Genomic DNA, 14,779 nt, shown 5'->3' with positions numbered 1-14,779 from the left:
TTCATAAAAATTGTTACGTGAAGCAATGAAGTAGGCCACTACATGGTAATATCGTGTATTTGTATTTCTTGCTTATATGGGGAAGCAGGGAGGGGGCAAAGTTAGCAAATTTTTGGATTTTAAGTTTTTTGACGTAAATTACATTTATTTTTACAACAAACATCAATAGCTCAGCCTCTAATTAAGCTAGAAAGATGATTTGGTACCAAAGTATTTTTGAGGGATGAAGCTTTCCGTCAGTTGCATTTTACGTATATAGGGGGTACGTATGTACGGCCGAGAAAAGGAGGATGAAGTTCGTTTTTTAATTTTTGATCATTTTTTTTTATCAGGTTTTGGCGGGTATTCCTCCCCACTTTGTGGTACATCCATAAAAATTGGTATGTGAAGCAATGAGGTAGTCCCCTACATGATAGCAACCTGTATGTGTACTTGTTGTTTAAAGAGGAAGAGGGGGTCAAATTTGGTTAATTTACATTTATTTTCGGGACGGTCAGTGGTCTAGAAGCATAATTCTTGTTCGTATACATGATGTGTGCAGAAAAATGATTTGCATATGGACGTGGTAGTATAGTGGGTTAGGGGAGAGAATGTCTAATTGAATGAATGTTTTCTGCGCATAATTTGTTTTTTTGAAAATATTTCCTACATAAAACGAATTCATTACGCAATGGCAGCAATGGCTACCATTTTTTATATTATTGTGACAAGTATGTGGTCTACACATTCATCATTTTATCAGCGTAGGGTGACTGCAAGGGTTGCCAGGGCCCCGCAAAGTTAATATTTTCATATTTTTAATGATTATTATGTCTGTTCTTTTTCTACGAATACGGCGGGAATTTCACGAATGTTACCTCATTGGAATTTGTGGTCTATAAGCTTTCCAATGGTGTATAACTCATGACTCTGTGATAATTAGGGGGGTCACCAGAGCCCCGAACGTGAGAGTCTACTATTTTTTTAAAATCCTTGGCGGGCGTCTAGAGTTAATTGTGTTGTTATGCCATACACATTAATCATTATTAGCTACCCATGTTGCAGATAGAGATGTATCTTGAAAACTGTTTAGTTAAAATATGTCATTTGCTCCTTGTAGGTTAGTCACTGCTCTTTTCTATGAGTTGTATTGTATTTGTCAGAGCATTTCTTCTAGCTTATGATGTGAGAACTCTTCATTATTATGGAAATGATAGTAATAAAAAAATACCCAAGTTTCGAATTTGTGAATTTGGATCTTAGAATAGTGTATAGTGTGTTTAAAATCCCTTATTCTTGGAAATTAAGAAATGTTGAAATACTTCATTTGAATTTCTGTTGGTTTAGTTATACGCACATTAATGTGCAGAATTTCGTTCAGTAATTGCTGTTATAATAAGAATATAACTCTGCTTGTAATTTACTCCATGCACAAATCCTGCAGAGGATAGGTTGTTTGTTAGAAAATTAAATTAACTTACTCAATCTGATATTTTAGTTGTTTTAAACATGTTCAACCACCATCGAAAAAAAAAACACGTTTAAAACAAACTGAATAAAACAACAGCCCTCGTTTTAAACATGTTTTAAACATTTTGTTTTAAACATATCAACCCTGAAACGTACGAGGTGTGGACTGGTATTTTGTACTTAAATATAAATTAAATAGAGGAAAATAGTTGAATATGATCCATAAATATCCAAAAATCAAATTAAAAATTTGAATTCAGAATTACACGACTAGAACGTACGAACTATTTCTTAAACGACTTTTTCAAGATTTTATAGAATTGTTTTATTGGAATGAGAGAATAATAATGTAGTAAAAGTTACGCTTTGTCTTTTTATTTTAGTATTCTGACCTACCACCTCCTGTTTTAAGGAATAATGTATCACACTATCGGATTCTTAGGAGCTCTTTATTGATATTTTTCAAGATTAGGGGCAAGATAAGGAAAATTTGAGACTTTTTTTTAAAGCATTGTGATGAATATTTTTGGTCTGATGCTCCGTTTGCTAATGTCAATAATGCTTTATGAAATCGTACATTGTTTGTTTAACAGAAATCGAGTATCCATTTTTAGATTACAACGGCGCAGCGAGCATTACAAGATTAAGGGGGATGAAACTTGAAATTGCCCAGTCTTAATAATAATAATAATAATAATAATAATAATAATAATAATAATAATAATAATAATAATAATAATAATAAAATGCCAAGTGCGTCGAAAATCTTAGTCTCACTTTTACTAACCCTGTGGAAAACTATTACAGCAACCTTATTTTCATATTGGTTCCATTCCATGCCCCGTCGGAGACATGAATACGAACTACCCCTGTTCCGCTTTCGAGACGAATTTCACACCTCAATTTAGGATCATTATCATCACCCACGATGCACAACTATTAATTTGACAACTCATAGGTAGGTTACGTAATCCCCGCCAGCCAATCCTCACGAGAACCTTTAAAGCCACAATCAGTTGTAGAAATGCATTAAAAAACATAGAATAAGGTAGGTTATATTACTGCTTATGATGTAGAGATATCTAATTTACATAAACATTCAATTGAAGGGTTCAGTGAAAGACCAGGCTAACCTACATCCTAGTCAAAATTGAGGTTTTGATGGAACAGCATACTAATGTCATTAATTGACCTTTGCTTGAACCACTTGTTGGTATGGTTTGTCGTGAGACTGGGGCGGATCCAGAAGAGGCGGTCGACCCTCAAGAAGAGGAAACATTTTTATTTTAAACATAAAAATAAAACCCATCTAGAGTTGGAGCTCTTAAAAGTAGTTTTAACTTGTAAGTAGCAGGGAGAAAGCCTCAGAGAATGTCTTTGTAGTATGATTTTCTACCAAAATGAGTGGTTAGAAAAAAGAAAAATGCACTATAATACATATTTTATTGTATGAGATTTGATTCTACATTAAAATCATTAGTTATTATCGAATTGAAATAGTGGAATTTATGATGAAAAGCAGGGTGCGAAATCCTTGGGGAACGGGGAATTCCACCAATAAATATTTATTGACAAAATTCCTCCCACAAACCCTTGCTCCCACCCATACAGTGAAATAATGTCGGAAGTTTGGAAAATAATTACAGTGATTCATATGTAATCAACGTGTATTTCATATTTAACCGTTTTACAATCCTGGCTTTTTGAGATAAATTTTAGACTTTCAGTCAAGCACGTACTGCTTCATTGCTATTTGTAGTAGAATCATGGTTCATATATATTTTTTTAACAATAAACCAACATTTCCAATGGTACCACTCGCTTGTCCGTATCACACACACGAAACGGAAAAATCAGGAAAAATCGGGAGCTTTTTCCAAAATATTTTTTTCAGAAATTTTGCGCCCTTCTGGTCCGGGTCTCGGTTGACGTAGGGATTTCAAAATCACTGGAAAAATACGTAGTTATGTACACAATACGTCTACAAACTTTCAATCTGATATCTTGAAAACTAAGGGCGGGAAAAGTATTTGAAAATCTCAAGGTGACCAATCTTTTAGTATCTATTCGACGTGATGTAAAAATTTCCCATATTGTTCAGGAGGGCGCAGGACATAAAAAAGATGTAGTAATGTATAAAGATTGTAAAAAACTAAAGTATGTCAAAAAGTAAAACAATGTTGTAAATCACAATTGCAAAATTAAAAGGGCAGAACACTCCAGTTGTGAAGAAGCCCAGCGCCATCTTCCGTACCCAGAGTCTTACTGCAAAACAGTGTTGCCAACAACCTCTGAAGAAAATAGGCTAGATAATCTTCAGAAATAAGCTTTTTTAAGCAAAAAATGGCTAGATTTTGAACTGCTAACCTATAACCCACAGTGTGTATTTTAAACTCCATTTTGTGTGTAGGATTATAAGTGAGTTATAATAAAATTTGAAATGTTGAATTTTATTTGCTGAAGACTAACAAGCAACATACATGACTTTAAATTACAATAAAACCCATCAACAACTCATCTGATTTGTGAAAGTCAACAGCCATATCAGTTGAATTGAAATAGATGCACCGCTGATCATCGATGACGTCGCAGCTAGCCGAGGCGCTGGAAATAGATGCACTATTAGTTGGATTGCGGATTGGTTGTTTGTGTAGACTGCCATTGTCCCAATTTTCAGTAGTATTTCTTTCGGTTGGTCATAGTTCTTACGAACACTTATTGCTCCGTACACCCTCATGAATAATCATGATTGCATCAGGCTGGTAGCCAGCCCAAAAATGTACGGGGCCCGATAGTAGTAAAGGAGGGCCGATCCAACCATATTATAGTTTTATCATCATATTATAGTTTATTTTCAAGTCTACCGTGAAAATTTTAGGGGGCCCGTCCCCTAGCCACCCCTTGGATACGGGCCTGGATTACATTGAGAGGTTTCAAGCTAATTAGATATCCTATTTGTTTCCTTTAATACACAAAAGCAGTCTCTGTGGTCTGAAGAACCGAACAGTTTACTAAATTTGTATTAGAAAACTCATTCTTGCAATGATAAGCGAAAACTAAAATAATTAAAAAGTAGCAAACGGGGCTGTTACGAAAGATACATTAAAATTCTTTCTGAATCAATAAGTATTATTAAGTAGTTGTAAATCTGTGGGTGGGGAGAGAGAAGAAGAATGAAAAACAAGCGTTTGTTGCGTAATAAAACACCCTCTGTCTAGAGAAATCAATTAATACGATAGTCTATAATGACAAATAAGCTAATTTTTAAAAATTAAACTTTATTTTCAAGGACAAAGTACTTTTAGAATTAATTTAACTCTAATAAAATGGCAAAAGAATTTCATAAAATAAGCTATATTTAAGGCTATAAGCATTTCGTAGATTTGTATAGCTAAATGCCTCTCCAAATAGATTAAATTTAGCTATAAAAAAGGCTAAATTGGCATCACTGCTGGAAAACAGAACTGAAATAAGCTATTGTTGTCCTCTGTATTAATATGATCATTTTTGTTTCAAAGCGAAAGGTATATTTACACGCAAAGCAGACACGGTTACACAATATTTCACTTTGGTAGCAAAATCTACTTCCCTTTGACATTTTTTTATTTTTTCTTAAAAATAAACTTAAATTTGTCAAATTTACATACTATACATAGTAAAGTTTATACTAACCAGTCCCTGCCTTGTTCTTGTTTTATTAATGTCAATTCTTATTATTTTCTTATTAATCTCCACAATCTGCCTGTTGTCTTGTATACGCTCTTGTATCAAAGGCTTTTCCGTCCAATGCAGTGTTCGTAGGTTTCCTGAAGAAAATCTCCCTCAACTGACTCAAAATTTTTATCAAAATTCCCCTAATTTCTGGAGCGTTCAATTCCTATGACAGAAATTATGCAATAAGATTAATTTAGCTATATTCAAGAAAGTGCTAAGCACATTTGTTTTATGCATTTGCTTTTTGCTTTTATTTTTTTAAAAATTCCTTAACTTTTTCTTTACAAAAAGATATACACAAATATACTCAGTCAACAATGGGTGCAATTATGCCACTTTGAACACACATACCACAAACTATTGCTATTGTTTGGTTTATTTCTGAAGAACAAAAAAAATTTAAGCAATTATATTAGTCAATCAGTCAGCCCGAAGATTTCCCTGGATTTTCACGTTTTATCGAAAAATTCCCTTTTCCTTTTTTTTTGCTAAATTTCCCTACAAATTTCCCTAGATTATGGAAATTTCCCTCGAACTACGAACACTGCTTTTGAACGAAGACCATGCGTTGAAGATCCCTGCTACACCAACAATATTTATGTAAACTACTAGTTTTAAATAGGCAAATTGCTTGAATAATATTTAACATCTGACAACGCAAGTAGTGACATCTATTAGCATAAATGTTTATTATTAGAATTAGCGTGTCGATCAGACCAAGACATTTCCTATTTATTATTAAGATTGAAAGTTAAACATTAAAAAGAAAATTTTCATTACTCAAAATTTTTAATATTGTTTACGACCATTGTTAATTTATAAATTCCTTTATTGAAAAATCAACAATCGAACAGTTGCTAAGTATTAAGTTTCTTTTATTTGTACGGTATGGTTAAACGTAGTATGTGCAAGTGTGTCCCCACTTTTTTTCTAGTGGCGTTGAGGTTAGGGTTACCAGACGTACTCTTTTAAGAGTACATGTACTCTTTTTCAAGGCATGTACTTTTGTACTCTCTCTTTTTTCAGTAAAGTACTCTTTTGTACTCTTTTTACATGGGCTAATAATTGATGTGAATTTCAACATGCTAACAAGCAAATAGCCCTACTATATGTACAAATTATGTGTTCAGGGATTTTGTTATATTGCAGTTCATTATTAGATATGATTTTAAACTCAAGAAACGATTCGTAGTGGCAAAAATAATAATCCTAGCATAGCATAAATGAACAAAAAACCACTCATATGATGAAATCACTGTTACGTCAAGCAGTGATCCATTCTTAAAAAAGGTGCTTGATACGAAAGAGAGAGTGCTTAATAAGAAAGATAATGCACCTGCAGTCACATTAGCAGCGTTGCCAATCCTAGCATAGTTATGCGAAATCTAGCATAACCAGTGTTGCCAACCAATTTTTCGAAAAATCAGGAAAATTCTTACCCAAAATCCAGGAAAAATCCAGAAGATACAACTTAATATCTAAATATGTTAATTAGGATGATTATTTTTTTTACAAGGCAAACAGTGGACCTATCAATGATTATACTTACCAATAAAAGGCTAATTATCTTTATCTGCGTACATGTCAACATTGACTCTGCTGGTCAGAGAGCGATTCACAGGGGATCTTAGCATGAGTTGTTAGAAGTGAGCCTTCTTGTGTGCAGCAATCCTTGCAAAGTTTGGGTAGGGCTATCAAGTCTGTTTGTTTCGCCTTCATCAAATTTACGATTGAAAACACTTTTTCTACTGTGACACTTGAGGAAGGCAGACCAAAGACATAACAAATGTGGATAAATTCGGAAATATTAACTGGTTAGGCTATCTTTTTTTTTTTTTTTTTTTTACTAACAAGCATCAGAGGCGTCATTTAGGGGGCGGCGGGGAGGGTCAGTTGCACTCCTTGAGTTGGAGATTTATATTGATTTTATCAATAGAATAGTAATGAATCAATGAAATGTCCGAAATTTTACTTATATCAAAGGGTCTTATTCCCCTAAGCAAAATCTGAAATGACGCTCCTGACAAGCATCCAAAAATCTTAAAAAGAACTTCATTTTCAGTTTACACATCTGTGTTTCAAAATAACCGCCATTCTGTATCTACTTGTTGCAAATTACTCTATTCTATATCATTAGAAAAGTCAGCTACGAGAGGAACAATTGATTGTGCCGATTTCCTTATCTCATTTGATAAGCTAATCATCTCTAAATGTGTCATGACGGGATCATGAAGCGTATCTCTCTCTCGAGTTGAGTTGAGTTTAACGTCCCGTTAAACAGCGAGGCTGTATGAGACGTGGACCTACTGATTAACGTGAAATCCGAACCACATAAGGTCCCACCGGGAATTGAACGCAGTCCTTCATGCCAAAATCGTGTACGCTAACGCTTAGTCACGGAGGAGTTAATATCTCTCTTCAATTTGATGTACTGCTTCAATATATAGTTCAAGACACCTCAGTTTAAAATCTTGCAGTCCATAATTTGGGAGATTTCTTGATGCCATAGATAGGGAAACTTTTGTTGCAAAGCACATTTCATTTTAGATACGAATTCCTTTTGGTTTCTGAAGTCTACTTTTCTAAGAGCTTTTGGATGATGCGCAAAACCAGGAGTTTTTAACATTTTTTAAAGAAAAATCAGTAGACCAGGAGACAACTTGCAAAACCAGGAAATCTCCTGGAATATCAGGAGACCTGGCAACACTGAGCATAACTTGAACTATCTTAGCATCTGACATAGCGTAGTCCTGCATAATACTTTACCTTAGCTGAGACCAAAATATTATTTCTCTCCTTCTCTCTCTCTCACCCACACGGAGAGTAAGAAATGCAGTTTTTGTAGCGGATGGTAAGAAATCAAAAGGGAGTTCAGTAAGCACAAAAACAACTGCCGGGTTCTTGGCCTTCCTTAAGGACGCAGATGTCTGTGAATGAGCGTATATCGTTCGATTTCATATCATCTACACAAATAGCATCTTTGAGCTTCCTCGATTGTTGAGTCTGATTTCAGATTTCATAACCTTATTTCAATATCAGAAACGTTCATAATCGCTGAAGAGGAAATCTGAAATCATGTAAATACATATTTATTTAGTTAAAGCTGTATAAGCAACGAGTTAGAGTCAAACAAATTCCTTTTGGTAGAAGTCGTGATTTTGAGCCGCATCGCGTCCTCAAAAAATAAAATTGATTTTCACTGATATTTTTTCGGTTTCAAGATCGTCACCAGCTTTGCACGGAAATGAAATCCTTATGAAACACTCATACTGATACTTCCTACATGTCGTGTACAGGAAATAAAACTTCAAATTTTTCTGAATTCAATAGATCCGGGTAAACGAAGTTATTATTAAGTAAAATATAATAAGGAAGAAAGCGAGTCTAATTTTGGTATAATTATATATGAAAGATCATAATTTTGTTAGCGTAGTGATGTAATGATCTGCTGTTTGGGTGACAACGCTGGGCATCAGTTGAACAATCGTTTTTAAATCGCCAGTTAGTTCCTGAATATGTGTTGACGACTTGGTGTTGTGATAAAGTAAACAGCAAGAGCATCATTATTTGGATTTTTTCGTGTCAATTGCTTTGAATCAAAGTGGTAGATAAAATGTCACGACGAAAGTGCATATTTAATGACGATTTACAGAAGGAGTTTCCCGTGTTTAAAAAGAGAAAAAGTGATTATGAAGTGTTTTGTGAAGTGTGTAATTCCGTCGTATCGATAGCGAATAAAGGTCGCACAGACTTGAATCAACATTTATCTTCAGAAAAACACAAAAAAATGCATACGTAGTGCTCATTCATCTAAAACAGTGGACAAATTCTTCTTAAAACAAGACACTACAGAAGAAAATAAAGTATTGGCAGCAGAGGCTGCATTGGCGTTTCACACCAAAGCTACAAATCATGTGATTGTTCAACGAAATTATTTAAGCAGATTTTCAGTGACTCCTCAGTTGCCACCCTCATTTCCTTAGCAAGAACGAAAGCAGAAGCTATAGTAAATAAAACTTCAAATGTTTTTTTGGCTCCTCATTCCTTGAAAATAATAGCAAATGAGTCCAACATTCAGAATATAAAATATATTGGTGTTTCAAGTGACACTTCCAGTCACGGAGCAATCAAGATGTGTCCTATTTTGATTCAGTACTTTGATGCGAATAAAGGTATGTCACATAAACTGTTAGATGTTACATCAATTCCAGATGAAAAGTCTGACACAGTTTCGAAAGTTGTGGTTAATGCATTAAAAAACACAAAAATGTCTGATAAATGCGTAGCTTTCATTGGGGACAATTGCAATAGCAATTTTGGTGATCTAAATACGAAAGGGACTAATAATATTTTTTTTATCACCTTCAAACTTCTCTTGATAAAACTATTTTAGGAATAGGTTGCCCTGCTCATATCTTAAATAACTGTGTACAGCATGGTGTGGATGGTTGGGCAATTGACATTGAAGGCCTTGTGTTGAAGATATTTAACTATTTTTCAATTTATACCGTCCAAACTGAAGGATTAAAGGAATTTTCATCTTTTGTCGACATTGAATACAAACAACTTCTTTATCACTCCAAAACTAGATGGCTTTCCTTGTTCCCTGCTATCAATAGAATACTCGAGATGTTCCCAGTCCTGAAATCATTTTTCCTCTCCCTAGAACATCCTCCTGTTGTCCTAAAACAGTTTTTTGAAAAAACTTTAAATGAATGTTACCTGTGGTTTCTTCATTCATTGACGTTTGTGTTTCATAATAAAATTCAGGCAATGGAAAATGAGAATAACTCACTTGTGAAAATCATACCCATTCTCACTTCCGTGGAAAGGACAATAACAGAAAGAAAAGAAGCAGAATTCTTGCCACTAAAAGTTAAGGACGTGATTAAAAAGAGCCAGGGAAGTGGGCATCAGTGTTTATTTTTAAGAAAGACAATATTGTATGTATATGACAGCTGTTTGGAGTATCTGAAGAAATGGACTGAAAATTTTGACCAGTTTCACATTTTTCAATGGATGGAGCTCTATAAAATTCCACAGTGGACAGATATCGAGAAAAGTGTAGAATTTATGATGGATAAAGGCATTAGTATTGAGGAGTCCCTTTTGTTTGATCAACTTTCGAATTTGAAAATTTTTCTGGCGGAAAAGGAAATTGATAAAGAGTTCAATGAAGCATTGTCTCATAAGAAGTGGGTGAACTATTTCAGTGTTAATAAAGTATCGGTTTATTCTGAACTTTTGAAGATATGTCAGCTTTTTCTATGCAATACCTGCTCACAATGCCAACGTGGAAAGGATTTTCAGTTTAATGAAATCACAGTGGACACAAGAAAGAAATAGACTGTCAGTGGATTCAGTTAAAAACCTATTGTTGACTCAGTACAACTTCAAAGACTTTAGTTGCGTCCAATTCTATAAACTTTGCTTGAAGGACAGAGACCTACTTCAGAAAGTTAGAAATTCATCGAAGTACAACTAATTTATAAGGTAAAACTTTGTTTTAAGCATGTGATTGAAATATTTTAGACAATCGTAGTTATTTTAATTAGGATTTCATTTCCTTCCTTTTAATCTTGATATAGTAATTATCACAGTCATTCCAAGTTACAATATTTGAAAAATGTTACAGTAAAGGCTCGATTATCCGCGAGTGCTGCGAAAAGATGTTTCGAAAGCAAGAAGCAAAGATGAGTGACTGATTTGTTTTAAAAAGGCGTAACTGAAAACTTTCTTTTATATATACAGAATAGTATTGTCCTTTGTTTATTGTTCTTTATTTTAGTGATCTAGACGTAGATCAAAGGTTTTTGTTGTAGTGTACAGTATACTAAAAGTCTTATTACTTTTTTGTACAATTGAAAATAGTTTTAATGCTGAAATATATATATTTTTTTCATGTTTGCACCTTATTTTTAGTCTCTCTTTTCGGGTAATCCTTTGCCACCCAATTTCGCGGATAATCGTGGCTTTACTGTATTTTAGTGGAAAGAATGTTGAACATTTGTTGGTTATCAAACTCATAATTACAATTATTTTTATTAATAAATTATGGAAAACTTGTATAATATTTATCTATTATTATTATTATTATTATTATTATTATTATTATTATTATTATTATTATTATTATTATTATTATTACAGTGACATTTCAGTTACACTTTATTCATTTATTATATTGCTTTTTTTTTTCAAGAGTCATTGCTAAGTGTACTCTTTTTTCACTTTCACGATCTGGTAACCCTAGTTGAGGTTAAAAACGTTACTAGGAATACAGAAGGGTCTGTGTACAAGAACTAGCATGAATTTGCGTAATATGCTAGTTTGTAACTTGGCTGTTAAGATTACTTAGGGGCAAGAGAGGGAAGGGGAACAGCACCATGGAATAAATCTCTATGAAAAGGAAGTTTCGATGGTTGTTTGCCTTAATGGTATCGTCCTCAGGTTCCTTTTCCCTTTGCAATTTGCAGGTCATGGCGCTGAGGACCTTCATACAATCAATTGGCATCTTTTCAGGCCCGGCAAATTCCCGAAAGATGCGTATATAGTTAATAAATGTAAAAAAAAAAAAAAAAAGGTAATTATAAACACTGTTACTTGAACTAGATAGTTATCTTTACATAGTTCAAAAATATAAGGGAAAACATTTTTTAAAAGTTGTCTTCAGTTGCATAATAATAATAATAATAATAATAATAATAATAATAATAATAATAATAATAATAATAATAATAATAATAATAATAATAATAATTTTAAGTCAAAACTTGGAGCAAAGTAGCTAAACTTTGTTTACAGCATTATGACCCGTTGTCATCTTCATGCGCTGTCAATATTTGCGTACTTCAGTTAGTATAATTTATTTTAATATTTAATTATTAACATACATTCTATTACGTCAGTAAATGATTTTGTTTAATTCAAATTATGTCTTCCAGCAACTTCTATTCTTAATAGACTCAGTGTATATTTATAAGGTGAAAAATCAAAAGTAGGAATAATTGGTTTATTAGTAGTGCTTTGTGACTGTTAGGAGAATATGTGTTACCAATAAATGAAGACACAACAATAGCAACCTGTAACTTAACAGCATATTTATTAATATACAGTGACTCACATTAATATTCGGACACCATAGATATTACACATAATTTGCTTGCTGTACATGGAAAAAATAATAAATGGGAAACCAACGGAAAACAAGCATAAAGGCAATGGTTTGATCTAACAAATATGCTATCAGTTAATTAAATTATGCAAATTAAGTCTACTTTATGAGCACGCAATTACAATATATCGTATTTTGGACGCCACTTTAATATTCGGACAGTTGTTTTGACGTTTGTTTATCAATAGTAAGCAAGACAGCGGAAGAGTTCCAGTTGCAGTTTAAGTTGTCCCGAGACAGGATATGTGTACTTGCTTCGTTTATGAGTGATTAGTGTGACCAAGGGTAAGCATAAAAGGAAAATGGGGCGGAAGGGACCAAATACAACGTTTAAGCAACGGCATTTAGTAATTTTTCACTATGCGAAAGGTCTATCGTACAGGGAAATTGCAGATCTACTCAATATTTGCAAAAGCACCGTTTTGACATTGTGCAAAGACTTAATAGAGAGGATTAGATCGAGTCAGAGCCTCGAAAGGGTCGACCTGTGAAACTGAATGATGGAGAGAAACGCAAATTGATTCAGAAAGTGAAAAAAAATTCCAGAATAAGTGCGCCGGAATGAACAGTAGAGCTGTATGAAGACACAGGAAAGACAGCGCATCCTGACACTGTGCGGCGAACGTTGTAAAGTGAAGAGTTTAATGGGAAAATAGCTAGAAAAAAGGACTTTTATTAGTAAAATTAACAAAGATAAAAGAGTTAAGTTCGCTAAAGTTCATATTGAGAAGCCCGCAACTTGATGGGATGGCATGTTATTCACGGACGAATCAAAATTCAATCTCCATGCGTCCAATGCCAAAGTAATTGTGTGGCAGAAGCCAAATACAGAGTTAGATCCTGCAAATTTTCAACCTACCGTAAAGCATGGAGGAGGAAGTGTGATGGTATGGGGGGGTATATATTTGCATCGGGAGAGGCAGAACTCGTGTTTGTTGAAGGAATTATGACAAAGGAGGTTTATTTGAATATTGTCTGGCAAAATCTCCACCAAAGTGTTGAAAAATTAGGAATTATGGGGATGTTTAAATTTTACCAGGATAATGACCCGAATCATGAAGCGCATGTGGTGCGCGAATGATTGCTGTATAATTGTCCGAAAGTGTTTGAAACACCACCACAGAGTCTCGACCTTAACCCTAGAGAGTATATTTGGGATGAGCTACAGCATAAGGTCAAACGAGTACAAGTAACGTCACGAGACGATTGGAAAAGGGCTCTCCGCGCAGCATGGGATGACATATCGCCCCATTCTACCAACAAACTTGTTGGAAGCATGTCCAGCCGTTTACAGGAAGTCATGAAACGTCGTGGGTTTCCCACTAAGTACTAGTGAAGCGTTTGTGAGCAAGAAACAACACACACAAAACATATATGTAGTAGGTGTCCGAATATTAAAGTGACGTTGCAAATACGCAGTGTCATCAGTATCTGTAAGTTCTTTCTGCTTCTTTCGTTCAAGACACCGTATTTGTACTTCGTTTCTTTCTGTGAATATATGAATATCTAAATACCTATTTTTTTTCACTCACACGGCTCTAATTTATTTCATAAACCTTCCTACTTTTAAAAAAATGCAAGTGTCCGAATATTAATGTGAGTCACTATACAAACAGTACACGAATAATTACGGGCATTATGTTCCAGTAGAATAAAAAATCTGTTATTATTGGCAATGAACAACGTACATTTTACTGGCATAAAATTTCGATTTTCTCGGAAACTACGCATGAGAATTGACGTGTTCAGCTTGATGTGATCTATAGATTAATACATGACTCATGATCAGACAGCATTATAGTTAAATATTAATTAAATTTAAAAGTAGATTATAATTTTAACGTGGGTACCTGTCACCACGGCATGACGCGTCCTCAGGTTGCGGATCGAGGAGAAGGCCTCTAGATATAGAGGTTAGCTGCGAATATACTGAATAAGCAGTCGCGGACAGACGACTAGGAGTGGTCCTCCAGCTTGGGGGTTTGGGTAAGGCTAACACCCTCATCCTGTAAAAAAAGGTACTTGTTCAGAAACATTCACAAAAGCCTCGGACAAGGACTGGTAACTTGGCACGACATCAGCAAAAGAAAATGGACATGAGATTTGGAACATGGAATATTAGAAGTCTTTATAGGGCAGGCGCGTTAAAGTCTGTAACGAGTGAGTTAGAGAAATACAGGATGGACTTAGTAGGAGTTCAGGAAGTTAGGTGGGAAGGAAATGGATCTGTGAATTCCGGAAATTTTACGTTCTTTTACGGGGAAGGAAATAAAAATCACCAGTTAGGAACAGGGTTTTTCGTGCATAAACGTATATTACCAGCAATTAAACGGGTTGAATTTGTTACCGACAGACTTTTTTTTATTACTCTTAAGGGACGGTGGTGTGATATTATTGTTTTAAATGTACATGCTCCAACTGAAGATAAGGATGACGATATAA

This window comes from Thermobia domestica, chromosome 2 (assembly GCF_964235325.1).
Source record: "Thermobia domestica chromosome 2, izTheDome1.hap1.1, whole genome shotgun sequence".
NCBI classification, from domain to species: Eukaryota; Metazoa; Arthropoda; class Insecta; order Zygentoma; family Lepismatidae; genus Thermobia; species Thermobia domestica.
Note: the sequence above shows the minus strand (reverse complement) of the source record.